The 20,172-nt window shown below is 49.6% G+C and overlaps 1 long non-coding RNA gene across 1 annotated transcript in view; it reads right to left on the bottom strand.

Annotated features, from left to right (window-relative positions):
* Window positions 1-13,516: 13,516 nt before the first annotated feature.
* The window catches only part of LOC311579738, a 63,972-nt gene continuing 57,316 nt past the window's right edge, over window positions 13,517-20,172 (bottom strand). Inside the window, exons 2-3 of the long non-coding RNA XR_014773238.1 lie at window positions 14,255-14,558; window positions 13,517-13,628 (exon numbers count right to left, since the gene is read on the bottom strand). This is a non-coding gene — a long non-coding RNA (uncharacterized lncRNA). The remainder of the gene's footprint in view (window positions 13,629-14,254; window positions 14,559-20,172) is intronic.

Raw genomic sequence — 20,172 nt, forward strand, 5'->3', positions numbered from 1 at the left:
AAATGATGGCGGTGTCAGCAAAGAGGGACTCTGGACACTGCACACGGCACCAAACACACCTCATTCATCTGCTCTTTTCCCATCTCCTGAATTCGTGGGTGACTTGGGGCTGAGAAAGCCTACGTGAGCCTGATTCTGTAAATGCTGCCCCCGCCCTTGAGTCACCACTTGCTCCTGCCCGACAGCACCCTTTGAAATCAACACACACACACACACCATACACATCACACACACCACACACGGAGGGTCAGCAGCCTGAGGAAGCTCCTGCGCCCAACCCAGGGAACCTTAGGGGAAAACTGTGAAAATCAGTGCCCAGCATACACACACACACACACACACACACACACACACACACACACACAGAGGGTCAGCAGCCTGAGGAAGCTCCTGCGCCCAACTCAGAGAACCTTAGGGGAAAACTGAAAATCAGTGCCCAGCATACACACACACACACACACACACACACACACACACACACACACATACACACACACACACTTGAGCTCCCCCATCCCCACCCCCACCAGTCATTTGTACTATAGGAAGAGAACCTAATCCCAAGTCTGAAAAACTATGTGATGGAGGCTTTACAGTATTAGAAGGCAAACAGTGGCAGGTGTAATTAGGAGAAAAATTTGTCCTGCTCTCGACTTGGGGGAGAGAAGAGAGAGAGGATCTGGCATTGCAATCTCCCTGTGTTTACCCAGTGTGTGTTCGCACGCCGGGGAGCGGGCGCTGGCCACCGGCAGATTAATATTTGATGCAAGGGAGAGAAATGCATGCCGTTCATGTTTATTTAGGATATTGTGAAATACAGTGAAATTTGCAATTTTATTGGATTTGGGGGGGGGGAGAACAGTGTTTTGGAGAAGTCTTAAGCCGCATGGTAGGACACGCGCATCTCTCTGGAGCACAGCGGCACCAGCTTTGGGTCCCCTTGACCCCCCCTTCCCAAATCCAAACCTTCTACTTCTATTCCCCTCCTGAAATGATTGAGGATTGGCCCCAGGGGTCCTGGGGGGGGGGAGAAATAAGACAGAAATCTCGGCTGGGCCTCTTAATTTGGAGTTTAGTGGCATGTGGCTGGCACTGAGAGTGGCCGTCTCTCGGGGTCCTTGTCAATTATGCCAGGGCTAGAAGCCAAAGTTAAGCAGCTTGAGGCAGCAGTGACCCTGGCTGGGCTTTCGGAGTAAGGTGGCGTGGGGGAGAGATGGGAGGCATGTGGAATAAGGCAGCTCTCTTTGTAGCTAAGAAACTGCTTGGTGCAAAGAGCCTGAGAAGGCACAGGTTAGCTTGCCTCCATCAGCCAGGACAAGCTTCTCCCATCTCCTTTCCTCCCAGTGCCAGCCAGTCTGCACTCCCACAGCGGCAGTGCTGGGAACTCTGGAGCCTACTCCAAGCCAGACACTAGCTGGTGGAAAACTCCTTACAGTGTCCAGCCTGCATAGACAGGGTGGAGAGGGGACAAGGATCAGGTCAAACAGAAGGCCCACATGTGTGCTCAAAGAAAAGCTCTGGACAGGAAAGGAGAAAGAAGGGATAGGCCTGAAATCCCAGCATAGGAGAAGCTGAGGTAGGAAGGTTATCTCAAGTTCCAGGCCAGTCTACACTGTAAAAGGAGACCCTGCCTCAAAAAAAAAAAAAAAAACAAAAAACAAACAAACAAAAAAAAACAAAACAAAATGGAGCCTACAAGTCGGCTTAGTGGATAAAGGTGCCTGCTGACAAGCCTGAGGACCTGAGTTCAATCCCTGTGCCCTACATGTTCAAGGAGAGAAGTGACTCCCAGAAGCTGTCCCCTGACTTCTACCCTTGTAATGTGGACCAGGAGCTTACAAATAAATAATCATAATAAATATAACAAATTTTAAAATAAACAAAGGGTAGTGTATATTTAAAAGAGGTAAGGTAGATGCTTCTCTGTGCACGGTGTATTTGAGTGACTGCATGAACATCGGTAGCTGTGGTGTGCCAAGATGCAGGAACTTGGTGCCTATGAACCCAAGGAGTCTGGAAGGAAGCAAGAGCTGATTTTCACTGATCACAACTTTTGTCCAATTTGAGTCTTACACTGTGTAGATATACTCATTGTTTTTTTGCCCCCAGTGACAATAATGGTTCTAGTAATTAAACCCAGAGCCTTAAACAAACCTGGAAAGTACTCTATTGTTGAACTATATCACCAGCCCTCTTTTTACTTTTTGACTTTGAGACAGGGTCTTACTGGGCTGCACAAGCTGACCTTGAACTCACGACGTAGTCCAGGCCTTGACCTTCTGACCCTCCAGGTCAGCTTCCTGAGCGGTGGGATTGATGCCAGGTATGCACCACTGTGCCGGCCACCACACCTGGATTCACTTGGGGGTTTTTTTGTTTGTTTTGTTTTGTTTTTCTCTTTAAGAAAGGATCTCATTACAGAGCCCAGCTAAGTTTTAAACTGTTTCCTCCTGCCCCTGTCTCTTGAATTCTAGAGTTACAAGGATGTACCACCATAACCAGACTTTTTTTTTTCTTTAAAGAAAATATTTTCAGCCAGGTGGTGGTGGCGCATGCCTTTAATCCCAGCACTTGGGAGGCAGAGCCAGGTGGATCGCTGTGAGTTCGAGGCCAGCCTGGTCTACAAAGAATGTCCAGGACAGCCAAGGCTACACAGAGAAACCCTGTCTCGAAAAACAAAACAAAACAAAAAAAAAACAAAAAAAAAAGGAAAATATTTTCTAGCCAAAGAACAGGATAAGATAAAGAGGACACGGTTTGGCATGAAAAACAATAAGATAAGAGAACTACAAGAGCTGGTGGGGAAAGTGACAGAAATTCGCATGAGCAGAATTCACTCCCATGTGCACAGCGGAATCCTGTCGATCTAGATCCTGACCCAAGGCTGTGTCTCCTCGGAGCTCCTGTCCATTTTTTTCCTGCCTAGTCCTACCAACTTGGTCACACAGAGGAAGTCCCATCCCTGTGCCCATGGCTGCCCTTCAAGCATCTGAAGATAGCATGAAACTCCATTAGAGCCTTGGCTGGCACATGTAGCTCAGAGCTGGGTCACATGTCACGAAGATGCTCACCTGACTGTCCCTCCTGTGCCCCAGGGCATGGTTCTTCCTGCTTTCCCCACTCTGGCGCCCATGCACTGCCTCCTCCATCATGAGCTGTCTCCGCATCCACGTCACACTCTTCTAACTTGGACTGAGGCGCAAAGCTGTTCAGCAACAAACTGCAAACACCACCGTAGAGATTGTCCAAGTGGGTAAACTGAGCCCAGGGGGAGACAGACTGGCCTGAGATCATGGAAGTGAGATGATCCTCTAGTACGTTTCTCCCTGCAGTGAGCTCTCAGAGCCCACAGTGGGATGCGATATTCTCAGAAGAACGGTGAGCAAGGAGGAGCAGCTCTGGGCATGGGTTTTGGAAGTGCCAGCAGAGAGCCTGTGAGTGGGGCAGGACGGACCGGAATGAGGCTAACTTACAGAAAAGGCAGGAGTGGGTCAGCCTCAGCATGCAGTGTGGTGCTCACTGACGCTTGCGTGTGTGTTGTGCCAGCATGAATCAGTGTGAGCGTGTTTGTATGCATGTCCACCTAGGCATTGTTCTAACTTTCTTCTGTTGCTATGACAAACACCATGACCAAAAGCCACTTAGGGGAGGACAGGATTCATTTGGCTTCATATTTCTTGGTCTCAATACATCACTGAGGGAAGTCAGGGCAAGGACTTAAGGAAGAGCTTGAAGCAGAAACTATGAAGGAAGCCTCCTTGCTAGCTCACTGTAGATGATGCTTAGCCAGCTTTCTTACACAACCCAGGGCCACCTGCCTAGGGAATAGCACCTCCCACAGTGGGCTGGACTCTCCTACATCAATCAAGACACACACACACACACACACACACACACACACAAACATACACACGCACACACACATACACACGCAAGACATGCCCACAGGTCAACCTGATCTGGGCAGTCCCTCCACTGAGATTCCCTTTTCAGATGATTCTAAGCTGTGTCAAGTCAACAAATAAAGTTTAAGTAGGACAGGTTTGTATCCAAATATTTATGTGTGAACACTGAAGAACATTTGTGCTCAGAACACCCTGTGGGGTGTGAGTACCTGACACCTGCCCCCTACCCCTGCCACAGCCCTCAGCATACTGACTCATAAAGCTACCTCCTTCCCTCAATTCTGAGCAGAGATTTTTGTCTTTTTTTTTTTTTAACCTTCAATACTGCCACAATAGCCCATGGCATATAATAGGTGCTCAGTCCATGTTCGCTGGACTGAACTGACTTCAGTTTTCCTAATGTGTCTCAACAAACACAGCAGGGGAGGGAAGGAACGTCAAAGCTCACGGAAGGTCCGTGCATACGTGTCTGGGGTGAGTCTCTGTCTTTACATGTGTGTCTACGCATGTAGACATGCCCTGGCATAAACTAATTCTGACCACAGGAAAGCAATGCGTGAGCGTGCGTGCGTGTGCACACGACAGCGCCAGCCACCCTATCATGCACGCACACAGCCCAGTGAGTCTCCTCCGGCTTCAGCTCAGTCAGGTTTCTTCCCTGGAAACCTGGAGCTGCTAAAATTAGTATGAAAATGGTCATGTTCGGTTAAAAGGAAGGGGGGGGGGGGAAGAGATGAGGGCGCCCATGAGTGCTATTTTATTTCTCAGTGAGAGGATAAAGTGATTTTTCCCTACATAATTTTTGATGTAGAGGCTAAATTAGGCCAGAGAAGAGGGACAAAGCAACTTTCCCCCTTATTAGTATTCTGGGCGCGTGGGCCCAGCCACGGCAGTTATGTATTTTTGCAAGTATGCATATAATTTATTGTGGAGAACACAATTTACATGGTAGTCGATGCCTGTTTTATAGCCTCACAAATAGATGTATGAACTGAAGCATATAATGGCCCAACCAGCAGGCGCAAATGCGTTCTAAATCTTCTAAATGTGCTTCACAAAAATGTAACTGAGGAATATAAAACAGATCAATTCTTGCATGTTATATATTGGTTTTTGATTTACAAATCTAATCTGGGACATTTCTTCAGAAATGAGGGGACTTCCCCCACCCCACCCCCAGTCCTTCTCCTCCCCCTTTTTCCCACCAACTTCTCCGGCACAGACCTTGTCTGTTGGTCAGGTCTGTAGGTACTGCCACCTCTAGGACGCGCACAGGTGCCCGAGTGGGTGGGGCTCACAAGCCTGGCCACACCGTCTGCACACCGAGAGGCTCCAGACCTTGGGGGTAAGGGACAGAGTAGATGTCCTCCCTCAGGGTGACCTTTCCCATTGGAGGCTGAGCATCGGAAGGGAGGCACTGACGTGGGGACCCAATAGGGGAGCGGTCATCTCTCAGATTCAACTCCTTTGGGATTCTGCCCAAATGGCCTGGGACTCAGACTGGCTTCCTGTTCAACTATGGATGGGAAAGAGATTGACATTTGTTGAGCTGCATTTTAATTCTGTGTTTAAGGTGTCTTTATCAATATACCTCCATGTATGTTGCTTCTTATTATAAAACACCCACCTTGTCATTAAGTGAATTGGCATATTTGGTGACCAAAATGGAATACAATACAGCAAAGCGTATGAGGCTTTTTTTTTTTTTCTACATGGAACAATGTGAGGGACTCTCACATAATCGGGTGAAATGGAGATGGGATGGGATGGGATGGAGCCCAGGAGGAAAGTGCCTCCCCCCGTATACATAAGCTTCTGGCTTTGACCAACTGACAAGATGGCTCAGTGGGTAAAGACACCTGCCATCAAGCCTGACAATCTGAGGACCCTGGACTCACATGGTACAAGGAGCGAACTAATTTCTGCAATCTGCCCTCTGACCTTTACACAGGCACCGTAGTATACACACATGTGAACATATGTGTGCACACACATAAGACATAAATAAATGAACAAATAAATACAATGAAAAGAGATGTAAAACCAGGGCTGGAGACATGGCTCAGCAGTTAAGAGCACTTAACTTGGTGTTGCAGAGGAACTTGATTGATTCCCAGCACCACATGGCAGCTCACACAACTGTCTGTTATTTCAATTCCAGAGGACCAAACACCCTCTTTTGACTTCCAGGCACACACATGGTACACATGCATGCATATAGGCAAAACATTCATATACATAAAATTAAAAAAAATTTTTTTTTTATCAAAACAGGGTTTCTCCATGTAACCTTGGCTGTCCTGGACTCACTCTGTAGACCAGGCTGGCCTCGAACTCACAGCGATCCACCTGCTTCTGCCTCCTGAGTCCTGGGATTAAAGGTGTATGCCACCACACCTAGCTTAAATAAATATTTTTTTAAAAGATGTTATTTTTTTTTTAATGAAATGAGATGAAAAAAAAAAAAGAAAAGAAAGGTAAGAAACCAAATACTAAAAGGGGTTTGCTGTATGGTGCATGCCAAGATAAGATCCATGAGAGGTGAATGTCATCAAGACCCAGAATGCATATATATGAAACTGTAATAACGAAATGTATTATTGTATATAATTAATACAGAGCCGGAAAGCAGAGCGGCTCATTTGTTATTCAGTGCTGTCTCTTGCTAGTCTAGAGAAATGCTTCTGTTGAGCCTTCAGAAAACCAGAATGTGTTTTGTCGCTTCTGTATCGTTTTTATTTTTTATTTTTCCCTCACAGTGTTGAGGGTGGACCTCAGGATCCTATGTTCTACCATGGAGCTATGTCCTCATCCCTCCCTACCCTATTTGTTTTCAGTTTCATTTGCTTTTTTCTTTCTTTCTTTCTTTCTTTCTTTCTTTCTTTTTTCTTTTTCTTGCTTTAGGCTTAGTTCACTCTTCTCTCTCTTGGATAGCAGATGGTTAGGTTACTGACTTGACATCTGGTTTGATGTGGACACTTGCAGCTATAAATACCCCTCTGAGGGCTGCTTTGGCTGCACCCCACAGGCCATGTGGGCTGATCGTTTGGCCCATTGGCTTTGTGTTGCTCAATTTCCACATATTTATAACTTTTCCAAATTTCTTTCTGCTTTTGATTTCTGGTTTCATCCTCGACTGCCATCAGAGCGACCTTGCCTTATGTGATTTCAGTGTTTCTAGACTCATTAGCACTGGGTGGTGGCGGCACGCACCTTTAATCCCAGCACTAGGAGACACAGGCAGGTGGATCTAATTAGCATCTAATTTACAGCCTAAACCATAATTTGACCTGGAGAATGGCCCATTTGCACTTGGGAAGGTGTGTTCTGCTGGGGAAACCAATTATTAGACCACTACCATTTTTTAAACAATTCTTCTTTCCTTCCATTCTCATTCTCTCTGTCTCTGTCTGTCTGTCTGTCTGTCTGACTGTCTCCTTCAGGTTGGCCTCTAACTCCTTATATTGCTAAGAATGACCTTCAGCTTTAAATTGTTCAAACTATTTATGTGTAGGGCGGTATGTGCACATGTGTGGGGGCAGGTGCCAGTCTGTGCGCATGGTGGAGGTGGGACAAAGGACATCAGGTGTCCTCTTCTGCCTCTCTCTACCTATTCCTTTGAGGCAGGGTCTCTCCCTGAATCTGGGGCTCAGATTTTCTCATCCAGTCTGGAAGTCATCAAGCCCCCTGAAATCCTCCTATCTCTGTCCTACTCTGAGCCAGGGTTACAGGCATTTTGCAGGGATGGCCGACTTGTTGCAAGGGTGCTGGGATCCGAACTCCATTCTCAGGGTTACGGAGCAAACACTTGGAACCACTGAGCCGTCTCTTTAGCACCTGACCTTGAACCTCTGATCTTCCTGCTCCCACCCCCATGAGAGCTGAAATTACACGTGTCTGCCACCATGGTGGTTTATTAGGCACTGCGGGAGGAATCTAGGACCCCTGCATGCCAGGCAAGCAGAGCAAGCCCTCTGCCAACTGAGCTACACCCCTACCTCTTACATCACCACTATGAAGTCTGTGTTACATCTAGCCAGCTCCACATGTTGCTCATGTCCCCTGTTTCTCTGCTGATCCTCAGTCTTATTCTTTGCCTTAACATCAGTGGAGTTTTATATCTCCACTGAGTGGTGTTTATAATGTACAAGTTACGGCCCCAATATCAGAACCTCCAGTGCAGGGCATGGAGGGCAATTGCGCCATCCCAATGTGTTCTCCAGTGGGGGATAGCATGGTGCCCTCACCTTGTAGCCTGGCCTCTCAAGCTCAGTGGGATGTCCTAGCGGCTCCACGTATCTCCTCAAACTTCCCAGGGTTCCTCTCCTGGGGTGAGCGGAGCCTGTGGCATCATAATGAACTCTCTGGTTTCAAGGAAAAAGGGCCTCTGCTACCAGCCACCACTGTGAGGAACAGAGGAAGCCTTGAGTGCATGAAGTCCTGAGTGAATGTGTGTTATTGACAAGGACCAATGCCTCAGGCCCCTGGGAATGGGCAAATCTTCCTCTGGTTCACGTTGAAACTTTGACAGTGCAGAAAGGATCTACTTCAGCTTCCTCCTCCTGGGTGCTCACAGCAGGAGGATGTCTCCCTCCAGAGACTCTCCCTCCTCCCTGCGTGGTACATAACAAATGCTCCAAGGTTCCCCATTTGGAGTGCTGCTCCATCCAGACAAGCATGGCTGGGCCACCTGATCCCAACTTTCCTGTATGTTGTCTGTGTGCCCTTGTCACCCCAGTCAGGTTTCCAGGAGCAAGCTGTGTTGGCTGTTGGTGTTCCGCTGTGCCACTTCCCTTAGCCGTGTAGGTTGGAGATGAGCAGGGATGGGAAGGGAAGGTGGGGGAGGACCATTCTCATAGTTCTGATAGCTTCTCTGCTCTGAGCTGTGCGACCTCAGGGCAACTCCCTTCCCCTCTCTGAACTTCAGTTTCTTCACGTAGAGAAGAGAAAACCTCAAGATTATTGTCACCACTGTCTGAGTCCCCGCCACAGACCCATTGGGGCCATAAGTTGTACATTATAAACACCACTTGGTGGAGATACAAAACTCCACTGTTTCCTCCCAGCAACCTTGGAAGAGGTAAGCACCTGTGGCTTAGAAAGAAACTGAGGCCAATTAAGTAAAAATACTTACTCCAGACCACAGGCATTCAACAACCATCACTCTCATGGCTCTGAAACTATAGCCCAGAAAAGCCATGCCTGCCATGTGGCCCCCTGCTCTCCCTGGGTGCGCTTTTCCACATTCACATATTTAACGAAGGGGCAGGAAGAGGTGAGGATGAGCCCCAGACAACGGGCTGGTCACCGGGATTCTGTCACTCTTCCAATGGACCTCAGCAAATGGGGACCGGGGACGGGAGACAGGGGACAGAAGAAACAGTGTCGACAAAAATGGAAAAGGGCTGCTCCTCACTGATGGAGTCTCTGGGGTTTGATCAGGCCTCTCTCTAGTAGTTAATGTTTGAAATTAGAATATAAACCCAAACCTCCACTATCCTGACTCCTGAGCGTTGCTGTTCCTCGGGCACACAGCGCTCAGTGTCCTCAGGACCAAAAGGGCTCATGTGTCTAGGTGAAGGTGTCTGACTGTATCGTCTGGAATAGGACAAGGTTATATGGCTTTACCCTGTTGGCCTAGGTACCTTCTGGCAGCGACCTACTGTCCCCTCTAGTGCCTAGAAATAGAAACGCTGTTTTCTTTGACTTGCAGAGCCTTTTTGAATGGATGAGGGAGAAAGGGAGGGCTTTGCTTTAAATAATGGACAGACGGACGGACGGACAGACAGACAGACAGACAGTGGGGGGTGGGGGCTCTCAGTTCCCTTCCCATATTAACAAATATGCCCCAGTTGATGGTGTCTACCTGCCAGGAAGAGCAGGCTCATGCTGGACTTCTAGGCCTATAGTCACAGCCAGCGTCCCCATGGCAACAAGCTAGTTAGAGGGTCCTCAGCACAGCCCCCCCCCCCTGGAGCCACTTATCTGCACCTCCCAGGAGGGCAGCATTAATGGGCCCTGTCCCCCTCCCTGTTCCAGCCCCCAGGCCTCCTGGGGATTCCTGTCCACCCACCCCTCCCATACACTCTCCTCCAGAGCTCTGGGGACAAAGGCCTACTCCTGGCCAAAAACACACTTTCCCCCTCACATACACACATCTCTTATATACTCCTCTCTCACCCCACCCCACCCCCAGCTTCTCCTACCAGAAGCCTGAATGTAGTTGGGCTCTGGTTAGGTTGCTTTGGGAGTAGATAATATAGTCCTGGTCTCTTGCCTCTGGGTGATTGTGGGAGTTAAATAAATTAACAAAGCATTTAGCACAGTGCTCTGCACTGCTTGATGTTGCTGGAATAATCAGTGGAGGAGGAGTCACTGGTGGTGACAATCTTACAGCCAGTATTAAGTATTTACTGTGTGAGGTCCTAAACTAAAAAAAAAAAATTATTTCTATCCTGTGTATATGGGTGTTTTGCCTGCTCGTATGTCTGTGCACCATATAAATTCATGGTACCCACAGAGGTCAGAAGAGGGCACTAGATTCCCCATGGAACTGAAGTAACAGACTGTTGTGAGCTGCCATGTGGGTGCTGGGAATTGAACCCAGGTCCTCTGCAACAGCAGCAGCCAGTGCTCTTGACTGCTGAGCCGTCTCTCCAGCTCAGTGGCCAGTTCTCTTAAAGCATATGCTCAGTTATGAGAGAGATGGAGCTTTCTGACTCACCAGCCATTGGGAGCTTAGCCAGTAAAGCCGTTTGCCACCAAAAGCCAGGCCCTGAGTTTGGCCCCCAGAAACCATGCAGGAGAGAGAACCCACTCTGCCACGTTGTCTTCCAGCCTCCACACATGCAGCCATGCACGCACGCAGGCGCACGCGCACACACACACACACAGTATGTGTGTATATATTTATATATAATTTTTAATTCACAATATTCTAACTTTACAAAACAAAGAAAAACCTGTGCTAATTCAACTTCCAGGACCTTGTAATACTATCCAGGAGGTGCCAAGACCGCGCCTCCCCCGCCCCTCTCCGAAGGCTCCATTTGGCTCTACCAGCACAGTGGACTGCTGTAAGAGGCTAGACAGAATTTGGGAAGACCTCAGACACCCCATGATGCCCTTGACTTTTACCATTACCATCACCTGATTCCAAGCGCCCCCTGGGCAGCCTGCAGCACATCCTCTTCGGAAAGATGGGAGGTGTCTTGAGAGCCTATCAGGGCTTGGCTCGGTGCCAGGGCTGTGCTGTTGAAAAGACCTGCCTGCCCTCCAAGTAGGCATCTCACTGGGTGAGAAAGAAAAGTGAGTCTCTCAGCATGTGAAAGAGAGCTACACCAAGGGCCTCATAGAAAGCCCATTCCATGGTCCTCACTTTGGGATGCACACTGGCATCTCCTGGCATCCCCACTGCAGGCCCTACTGCATCAGGATATCTGAGCTGAAGTCTGGCTGCTGGGGTGTATTTTTAAACCCTAGCTAGGTGTGGTAGCACACGCCTTTAATCCTAGCACTCGGGAGGCAGAGGGAGGCAGAGGCAGGCGGAATGCTGTGAGTTCGAGGCCAGCCTGGTCTACAAAGGGAGTCCAGGACAGCCAAGGCTACATAGAGAAACCCTGTCTTGGGGAGAAAAAAAAAAGTCCTATGGGGCTGAGAATCACTGTTGTGATAAACAATGTTGCCTGAGCCTGAGTGAGGTCGGAGGCTCCCAGGGGAGACCACAGTAGGGCAGCCCACTGGGTACAAGCTGAGTCCAATCAGCCACTCTCCCACCTCATGCAGAAGGGAAGGGCAGGGTGATAGGATGTGAAGGAGGGAGCTGAGAAAAAGGGGGAAGGGCAGAGTTCTGCAGAGCCGAGGACCTCCTGCAATCGTCCCCAGCCCACTAATACCAACGCATGCCTCCCAGTGTGTCCCACCCATATAATTAAGTATCTGAGAAAATAGCATCTTGATGAGGTAAAAAAAAAAAAAAAGGACCCCAGTGTCCCACAGGGTCCCTGCTCATAGCCCAGATGTCTTTGAGGAGGCAGATCCCAGCATGCTATTACGAAGAGTCAGATGTTTACTGGCAGCCAGAAAGGTTTGAGGGTGTTGCTGTTATTGTCTTAAAACAGTGTCTCGGGCAGTGGTGGTACACACTTTTAATCCCAGCACTGGGGTGGGGGGGCGTGGAGAGTTGGAGGCTAGCCTGGGCTACAGAAGCCACTGAGTAGCTGAGGCTAACCTTGAACTTTAGACCTTCTGTACAAGCATACAGAGCATGTATAGTGATTCTTAGCCACGAAGGACTTAAAAACACACCCTGGCCAGAGTTCCAGCCCAGATATTCCATTGCATGGAGCTGGGCACAGTCTGGTGTAGAGATGTCGGGGCCGGGGTGGGGGGGGGGGATCCCAACATGCCTGGTTTATGAGGTGCTGGGGATCTGGCACAGGGTTTTCTATATGCTAGACAAACACTCTGAGCCGAGGAAAACTTACTTCAGATCTCTGTGAGTTGAGGCCTGCTCTACATAGAGAGTTCCACCAGCCAGAGCTACATAGTGAAACTTTGTCTCAAAGGAAAGAAGGAAGGAAGGAAGGAAGGAAGGAAGGAAGGAAGGAAGGAAGGAAGGAAGAAAGGAAGGAAGGAAGGAAGAGATAAGCTTTCCAACTCCTCATTCTACAGATGGGGAAACTGAGGCCCAGGGAAGAGTGATGGAGGAATAGCAGATTAGCTAGACTGGCTAACATCTCGGTGACAGAGTGCCAGGGAGGTTTCTCTGGATGAATATACAGGGCTGGATGGAGTCTTGTTCTATGAGTTTGCCACAGCTCCTGCTGGTAGCAGGGGGACCAAGACATGGAGACAGGGGCTGTGTGATGGCACTTCGGTTAACCAAAGTGTCAACCCAAAAGCTCAGGGTTAAAGGCCAGCTGCCAGACTTTGGAGAAAGGTCATCGGACCAACCACTGATGGCTTCGTGATTTAATGAGACGAGGAAGGTGGTGGACACTAGGAGTTGGAGGAAGCAGGCATCTGTGCACAGCAGGGGCCTACCCTGGAAAGGCGTGGCTTGTCCTCAGGCTCCTCTGATCCCTGTCTGCACCTGTCCACCACGAGATAACCTAGGCTCCCAGCTGAGTTCTGCCTCACTACATGTGGCCTCAGGAACAATGGACCATGTGACCGTGGCTCCCAGAACGGTAAGCTAAAACAGGCCATCGACTCTTAAGCTGTTTTCTCAGGAATTTTATCACAGTGGCAAAAAACTGACAAACATAGATGTCCTGGGGACAGTCAGAATCTATCACAACTGATGCTGAACTCAGAGTGGCCCCGACTCATAGCTGTATACCTCCGCTCTCTGCCAGAGTGAGCGCTTTTCTGTCTCACACCTGGCTTATCTAGTCTCTTAAGAGGAAGCAGGGCACTGGTTCAGCATGATGTCATCTCAAGGGCCTTATCTATATCCACAAAGACTGTTACACTACGATGTCCCACTCCCAGGCACTGTGCGGGCCCCACACTTGCTCCTGGCCGTCAGAGGTCAAGCCAGAAGTGTATGATAATTCCGGGTCCTGCAGGGAAGCCAAGCAGTTCTGTAGGCTTTCCCATGTGGCAGTCACTGTGCTTGAGGCTGTCAAGGAGCGAGCTGAGTTTCTGCTTCAGAAGCCCTTGGCGTCTCCAAGGAGTCACTCCTCCATCCACAGAAGCCTGGGACCCGGCTGGCAGGTGCTAACATGACAGTGACACTGAGAGTTAGTAGAAAGAATTAGGGAGGAGGTCCTGAGCCTGGCCCCAGGAGACTCTTACTGTATGCCTAAAGGCTCAGGCTGGGTACCTGGCTAAGCCTTCAATCTGTCTGACAGCACAGGCCAGGTATTTAACCAGCACATGGCCAGAAGGGGGCTCAGGACCCTGTAGGAATTCTGCACCTTGTCAGCTAAACAAAGCAAGGAGCACAGGACTTCTCCAGAAGGGGAAGCCTAAAGGAGGGCCTCGGGCAACCAGGGGGTGAGGACCCCTCCCTACGTGTCCTGCTACATCAGTGGTGGATCATAAGTACCACCATTCGCACACCCACATACACAAACATACCGGCACATGCACAAATACACACACACACACACACACACACACACACACACACACACACACACACATGCGTATACCCCTCAAGGATTTGAGATGGCTTTGGGGAAAAAAAACCACACACACACACACACACTGGCAAAATAAAAGTTTAATAAATGGAAGTAAACTAGAGACAAAGGGAAACATGGGTAGAGACATCAATGCTGACGTCATCCACCGAGCGCCTACTGCGTTTGGGACACAGACTGGAGTTAACGGTTACTCACTCACTCAGTAGAGGCAGGAAGCCTGGTGAGAGGCTGCTCCCTTTCGGATCGCGGAGTTCTGGATTTGGAGAGGCTCCTGCAGGAGTCTGAGTTAAACCTCCTGCGCAAACTTCTCTGTTTCGCTCATCCGCTTTTGTTTATTCCCGTTGGTTCGTCTATTTAGCAGATCCTGGCTGAGTGCCTACTGTGTGCAGCTGGTAAGCACTGATGAGAGCTGCTCTTTGCCCCTTTGATGATACTTCCACCTATGACCCTGGCTGGCAGTGGGACATAGGTCAGAGGCTGAGGCTGAGGCCCAGGTTTTCTAGAATGGGGAAAGCATCCACATTCACTCAGCATTCTCTTTTAAATGTTTTATTTATTTATTTATTATTACATGTATATTTCCGCATATGAGTGAGGACAGAAGGCGTCAGATCCCCTGGAGCTGCAGTTACAGGCGGCTGTGAGCTCCCAGGGGTGGGTGCTGGGAATCAAACTCAGGTCCTTCAAAGCCCCATTCAGGACTGGGTGTGTCAAAGAGATAAAGAACCTAATGTGGCAAGGTTGGTGTCTTAGTTTCGACAGATGTACCATGACAGCACAAGATGTAACAGACAGGAGATGGGAGTCTTCAGCTCTGTTTGCAATTTTCCTAAAATCTAAAACTGTTCCAAGATGAAAGGTTATTTTTTTAAAAAATGGAAGAGCCTGCCTCATGACTTTGCTGTGAGGAATACCTACCAGTCATGCGACAGGTATTGACAATTATGATTTAATTTTCAATTTAGAATTGAACCGTTTTCCTGTTTTTGTTCTGGTTTGAGAGGGTCTTACTATGTAGCCCAGGTTGGTTTTGCCTTCACAGTCAAAAACATTTTGAAAGGAAAAAAAATTAAATAAAAATGTTATGAAGGAGGTTTTTGTTCCTATGGATTTCCAGAGCAGCCTCTGAGATGTCTGGTGGCTCCCCTGCGGTCAGACGGAGTGGAATAGCCAGCACCTGGATTCATACACGGGCCTAGAATGTTCTAAAGGCCTCCATCTTTCCACTGCACAAGGCTTGCTCAAATCTCTCATTCTTCCTCCAACCCTCTTTACCTCTCACCTCCATAGATGCCAATTTTGCCAGGCTCTTAGTACCTTTAATGACATGGAGTTGCCACCAGGAACAGTGGTCACAGAGTAAGGAACTGGCCACCATAATGAGAAGGAACCAACTGTGTTTCCCTGTGGCATCCGTGCTAGACCCTGACCCCTGCCCAACCACGTGGGACCATACGAAGCCGTTTCTACCCTGGGCGCCAGCAGCCCCCAGGTGCATCTGGAGGAAACATCCTTAGTGCTTCCCACAGCACAGCCAAGAAAATGCTTTTTAAAACTCAGGCCTCAGTCCAAAGTGAAGTGGTGTCTCCTCCTTACACTATCCCCTGAGCTGTCCGGCATCACAGGGCCTGCACAGACTCACCAATGTCCTGAGGGGCTCAGGACAGCCCAGGACTCTGGTGAGGCCCCTTGAAGTTGACGGCATTTCCCTCCAGGAGCTGTGTGTCTTGGCCTCACACACACACACACACACACACACACACACACACACACACACACACACACACACGGAGCTAGGCAGTTTGTGGCAGAAAGATAGTAAGAAAGTGAGGTCCAGCGCTGGAGAGATGGCTCAGGGGTTAAGAGCACTGGCTGCTCTCCCAGAGGTCCTGAGTTCAGTTCCCTTCAACCACATGGTGGCTCACAATCATCTATAATGCGAATTGATGCCTTCTTCTGGCCTGCAGGTGTACATGCAGATAGGGCACTCCCATATATTATTATACATAAATTAAATTTTTTTTTTTTTAAAGAAAGGGGGATAAAAGCAAGGTCCAAGCCTCTGCAAAGTTCTCATACTGGGAGGCTCAGTCCTCAGTCTTCCTGCCTGTGCTGCAATGTGTCCTTTGGCAATCCTCTAACCTTCCCAGGCCTCAGCTTCCTCACCGTGAGGAACAAGGAGAGGGATGGGCCCACACACTTCCCCACTACATGGCACAGGCTACATGGGACCACAGTACCAGTCCTTGTACAACTGTGATTTCTCTGGGTGCAATCACTTATGCTTTACTGACCCACACACTCCCTTGCTGCCTAACAGGAGAAACTGCAGGAAGCACCCTCACAGCGCTCGTCTGGACCAGAGTCAACCCTGAGAGGTAACACCCTGTGATCTCTATAGACGAGGAAGCTGCCTGCCGCACACACAGACGCACACCTGGCCCTGCACCAGTACATCAGACATGTCCAGTGTGTTTCCGCTAGCTGGATGGAAGGGTACAGGGGTAAATTAATGAGCAGGCTGTTGGATGGGTGGGGATACGGGAGACGGAATGACTGCATGGGTGGGCAGAGAGTCTGGTAAAAGGATGCGTCTGAGGCGAGTAGGTGGGGTTGGTGGGCAGGGAGACAGATGAATGGGTGAGTGGACTGGCGAGCCGGTGGCTGAATGGATGTCAGGGTGGTGGATTGATGACAGATCTGTGGATGGGCGAGTGAGAGAATAGACGGGCGTACAGAGAGCGGTTCTGGAAGTCCTGTGTTATCAAGTCCCAAGAGGGAACCTATGGACTAAGGCAAGCGAGGAGGTGTTCTGAAACAGTAAAGGTCTTCTAACCTCACAGAGAAAAAAAACAGCAGAAGCAGGATTCCACCCACATCTCTGGCAGGCTGCCACCAACACACACACACACACACACACACACACACACACACACACACACACACACACCCCGGGCATCCCACCATGCTCCTGCAGAGGGGTGGTTGGCAGCGGGTGGGCAGTGATCTGCTCCTTGTCGGCACTAACCGTCTTCCGGGCTGCTTGTTCTTCGCACTGTTACACTAGTCCTGCAACACTTGGATGCCCGAGCCAATTTTGTCATGCAAATGAATGCAGCCCATTGTAAATCCTTCAGAAAGTGTGGTAAGTGTCCCTGAGCCTTGGGGGGGGTGGGGGTGGGGGTGGAGTTGCCTAAGCAAGGTTTTCCTGATGCCCCCTTCATCGCCACCAAGGCGACATCTCAGACCTTTGCGTGGGACAGACCCTTGGTAAGGAACAGAACAGGCCTTATTTATGGATCTTCTCTCATGATTGGTTAAGCATCTGAGGCCCAGGAGGGAACAGCACCCTGCACACAGCCACACAGCCAATTGGCCAGGGTTCAGCCACATCTCCCTGCTTTCAGCCACACCTATCCTCAGGAGCTGAGCTGGTCTTGCCGTAGCCCCCATACAGAGACAAATGGCCTCCTGGATGGCCTGAGCCCACCCTTCCACCTACCCTCAGCTGCAAAGTGAGCCTGGGACCTCCCAGGGTCAGCCTCTCATCCCCTTAGCTCTCTGACAGAGGCAGGACTGAAATAATATAGACAGGGGGACCAGAGTGAGCTGAAAAACCAGAAGGGCCAAGAGGACAGACGACTGTCCATGTTCCAGGGTAGGTGACATGAAGGAAGATTGGCCAAAGCAAGGCCAGGCTGGCACCTACTGTTGGTCAAGAGCAGGGGAGAGGGCAAACGTCAAGTGTTCTTCCGGGGAGGGGAGCCAGGACCCATGTCATCAGCCACAAAAGTAAGGAGAGAGGTTCTGCTGGGACGCAGGGAAGAAAATGAGTGACTAGGGCCAGGGCTGTCTAGACCTGAGGTGGAGACACCAGGAAAGACTCCAGCTTGCCAGGTTTTCTGCATCAGCCTTGGGTGATTGTCACAGGCGGGAATTCTGAGGCTAAAATAGTCAGTCCCTATTTTATGGATTAGAAAACTGGGTTGAGGGAAATCATGAGCCTGGGCTGCCAAAGCCAGACATCTAGCCGGGGAGATGTAATTCTAAAACCACGGGCTACAGGCTTTCCAGAGTCATCTGTGCTCTTTCCTCTGCTTCCCCTACCAAACACTGCCATCAGGTGTCTCTGCACAGAGCTGGTGGTAACAGGAGGGAGAAATGGGGAGTGTGTGTGTGTGTGTGTGTGTGTGTGTGTGTGTGTGTGTGTGTGTGTTATGTGTATGTGTGTGGTGTATTTGTGGGGTGTGGGTGTGGTGTGTGGGTGTGTATGTATGTGTGTGGTATGTGTGTGTGGTGTGTTTGTGGTGTGTATATGTGTGGTGTGTGTGTGTGGTGTGTGTGGTATGTGTGTGTATGTGTGTTTGTAGTGTGTGTGTATGTGTGTGGTATGTGTGTGTGGTGTGTGTTTGTGGTGTGTGTGTATGTGTGTGTATGTGTGTGGTATGTGTGTGTGGTGTGTGTTTGTGGTGTGTGTGTGTATGTGTGTGTGGTGTGTGTTTGTGGTGTGTGTATGTGTGGTGTGTGTGTGTGTGGTATGTGTGGTGTGTGTGTGTGTGTGGTATGTGTGTGTATATGTGTGTTTGTAGTGTGTGTGTATGTGTGTGGTATGTGTGTATGGTGTGTGTTTGTGGTGTGTGTATGTGGTATATGTGTGTGGTGTGTGTGTGTGTGTGTGTGTGTGTGTGTGTGTGTGTGTGTGTGTGTGTAGGGTGTGTGTGACCCCCAGGGAGACCTTCCATATAGTCCCTAGTATGTGTGGGGTGCTCTTCTACCCTGACTTCCTCCTCATCAATAAATTCCCAAGCTGGTGATACTTCCATAAATTCAAATACAGGAGATCCCTTGCTGGCTAAGGGCACTCTCATTGCCTTGGCTGGCCAAAGCACTTCCTTTGTTTTGTTTTTCAAGACAGGGTTTCTTTATGTAGCCTTGACTGTCATGGTCTTACTTTGTAGACCAAGCTGGTCTCAAACTCAGAGATTCATCTGTCTCTGCCTCCTGAGTGCTGGGATTACAAGTGTGCGCCACCACACTGGGCTTTGGCCAAGGCACTTTTGAGAAAGCTGCAGACCAGATCGGCCTCAGCTGTGAGGTTAGGGCCTCCTAGGCCAGTGGCAAGACTTTGGAACCTCTCACCCTCCGTGCTGCATGGACCAGTGCTCTCTCCTGCCCAGCAGCCTCCCAGGCCACATCAGCCTGATAGGCAGGTTGCTGCGAAGGAAAGGGCCTCCCTGCAGCTGGGTAGACAGCATTTTAAAGTCCAGCTGTGCCTGCACATGACCCTTCCTCCCTGGGCCTCAGTTTCTTGCAAGGCAACCCAAGAAGATGTCCCACAGTGCTGAGGCCCCATCTTTGTGAGCACAAGGTCCAAACTAAAACATCCATTTACAACTTAGACACCACTCCCTGGAGCCCCCCACACCACCCCCCACCTCGAGTTTTCAGATCAGCAGTTTTTCAGCCTGTGGGTTGAGACTACGCCCCCCCCCCCTTGGCAAACATCTCTCTCCAAAGTTATTTACATTACCATTCCTAACAGTAGCAAAATTACAGTTATGATGTAACAACAAAATAAATTTACTTTTGGGGGTCACTACAAGAGGAGGAACGATATTAAAGTGCCACAGCATTAGGAAGGCTGAGGGCTACGGAGTTAGATGAACAAGGGAGCGCTGAACCTAAGAGGCCCTAAGGAACATTCCCTGTAAAGAGAGTGGTGGGTTACTGAACACAGTCTGTGCAGGCCTTGTGCCCACAAGACTCCAGGTAGCCTCTCTATGAAGTGGAGTCGCAGCCTCATCCACAAAGGGACCACGCCTGGCCCTACTTCCGCTCAGTGGCTTGTTTTCCCTGCCTCACGTTGGAGTTTGCCTTCGGAACGCAGTGACACTCTCTGCCCATTCACCTTTTTCCTTCAGGTAGCTTAATTTAGGGTAAGAGGCAGGACAGAAGGGTAGGGTATCCTGGGCAACAGAGAGGAAGATGGTCCGATGGTCTGCACCTAGCTTTCCCACCTGTCTGGCTACAGTGGTCCAAGTACCTGCCTCTTCATGGTGACTGAGGGTCAAGGTACATGACAGTAATCCTAGCAGTCAGGAGGAGGCTGGGAT

This window comes from Acomys minous, assembly GCF_964271855.1.
Source record: "Acomys minous genome assembly, chromosome: 12".
Taxonomy (NCBI): Eukaryota; Metazoa; Chordata; class Mammalia; order Rodentia; family Muridae; genus Acomys; species Acomys minous.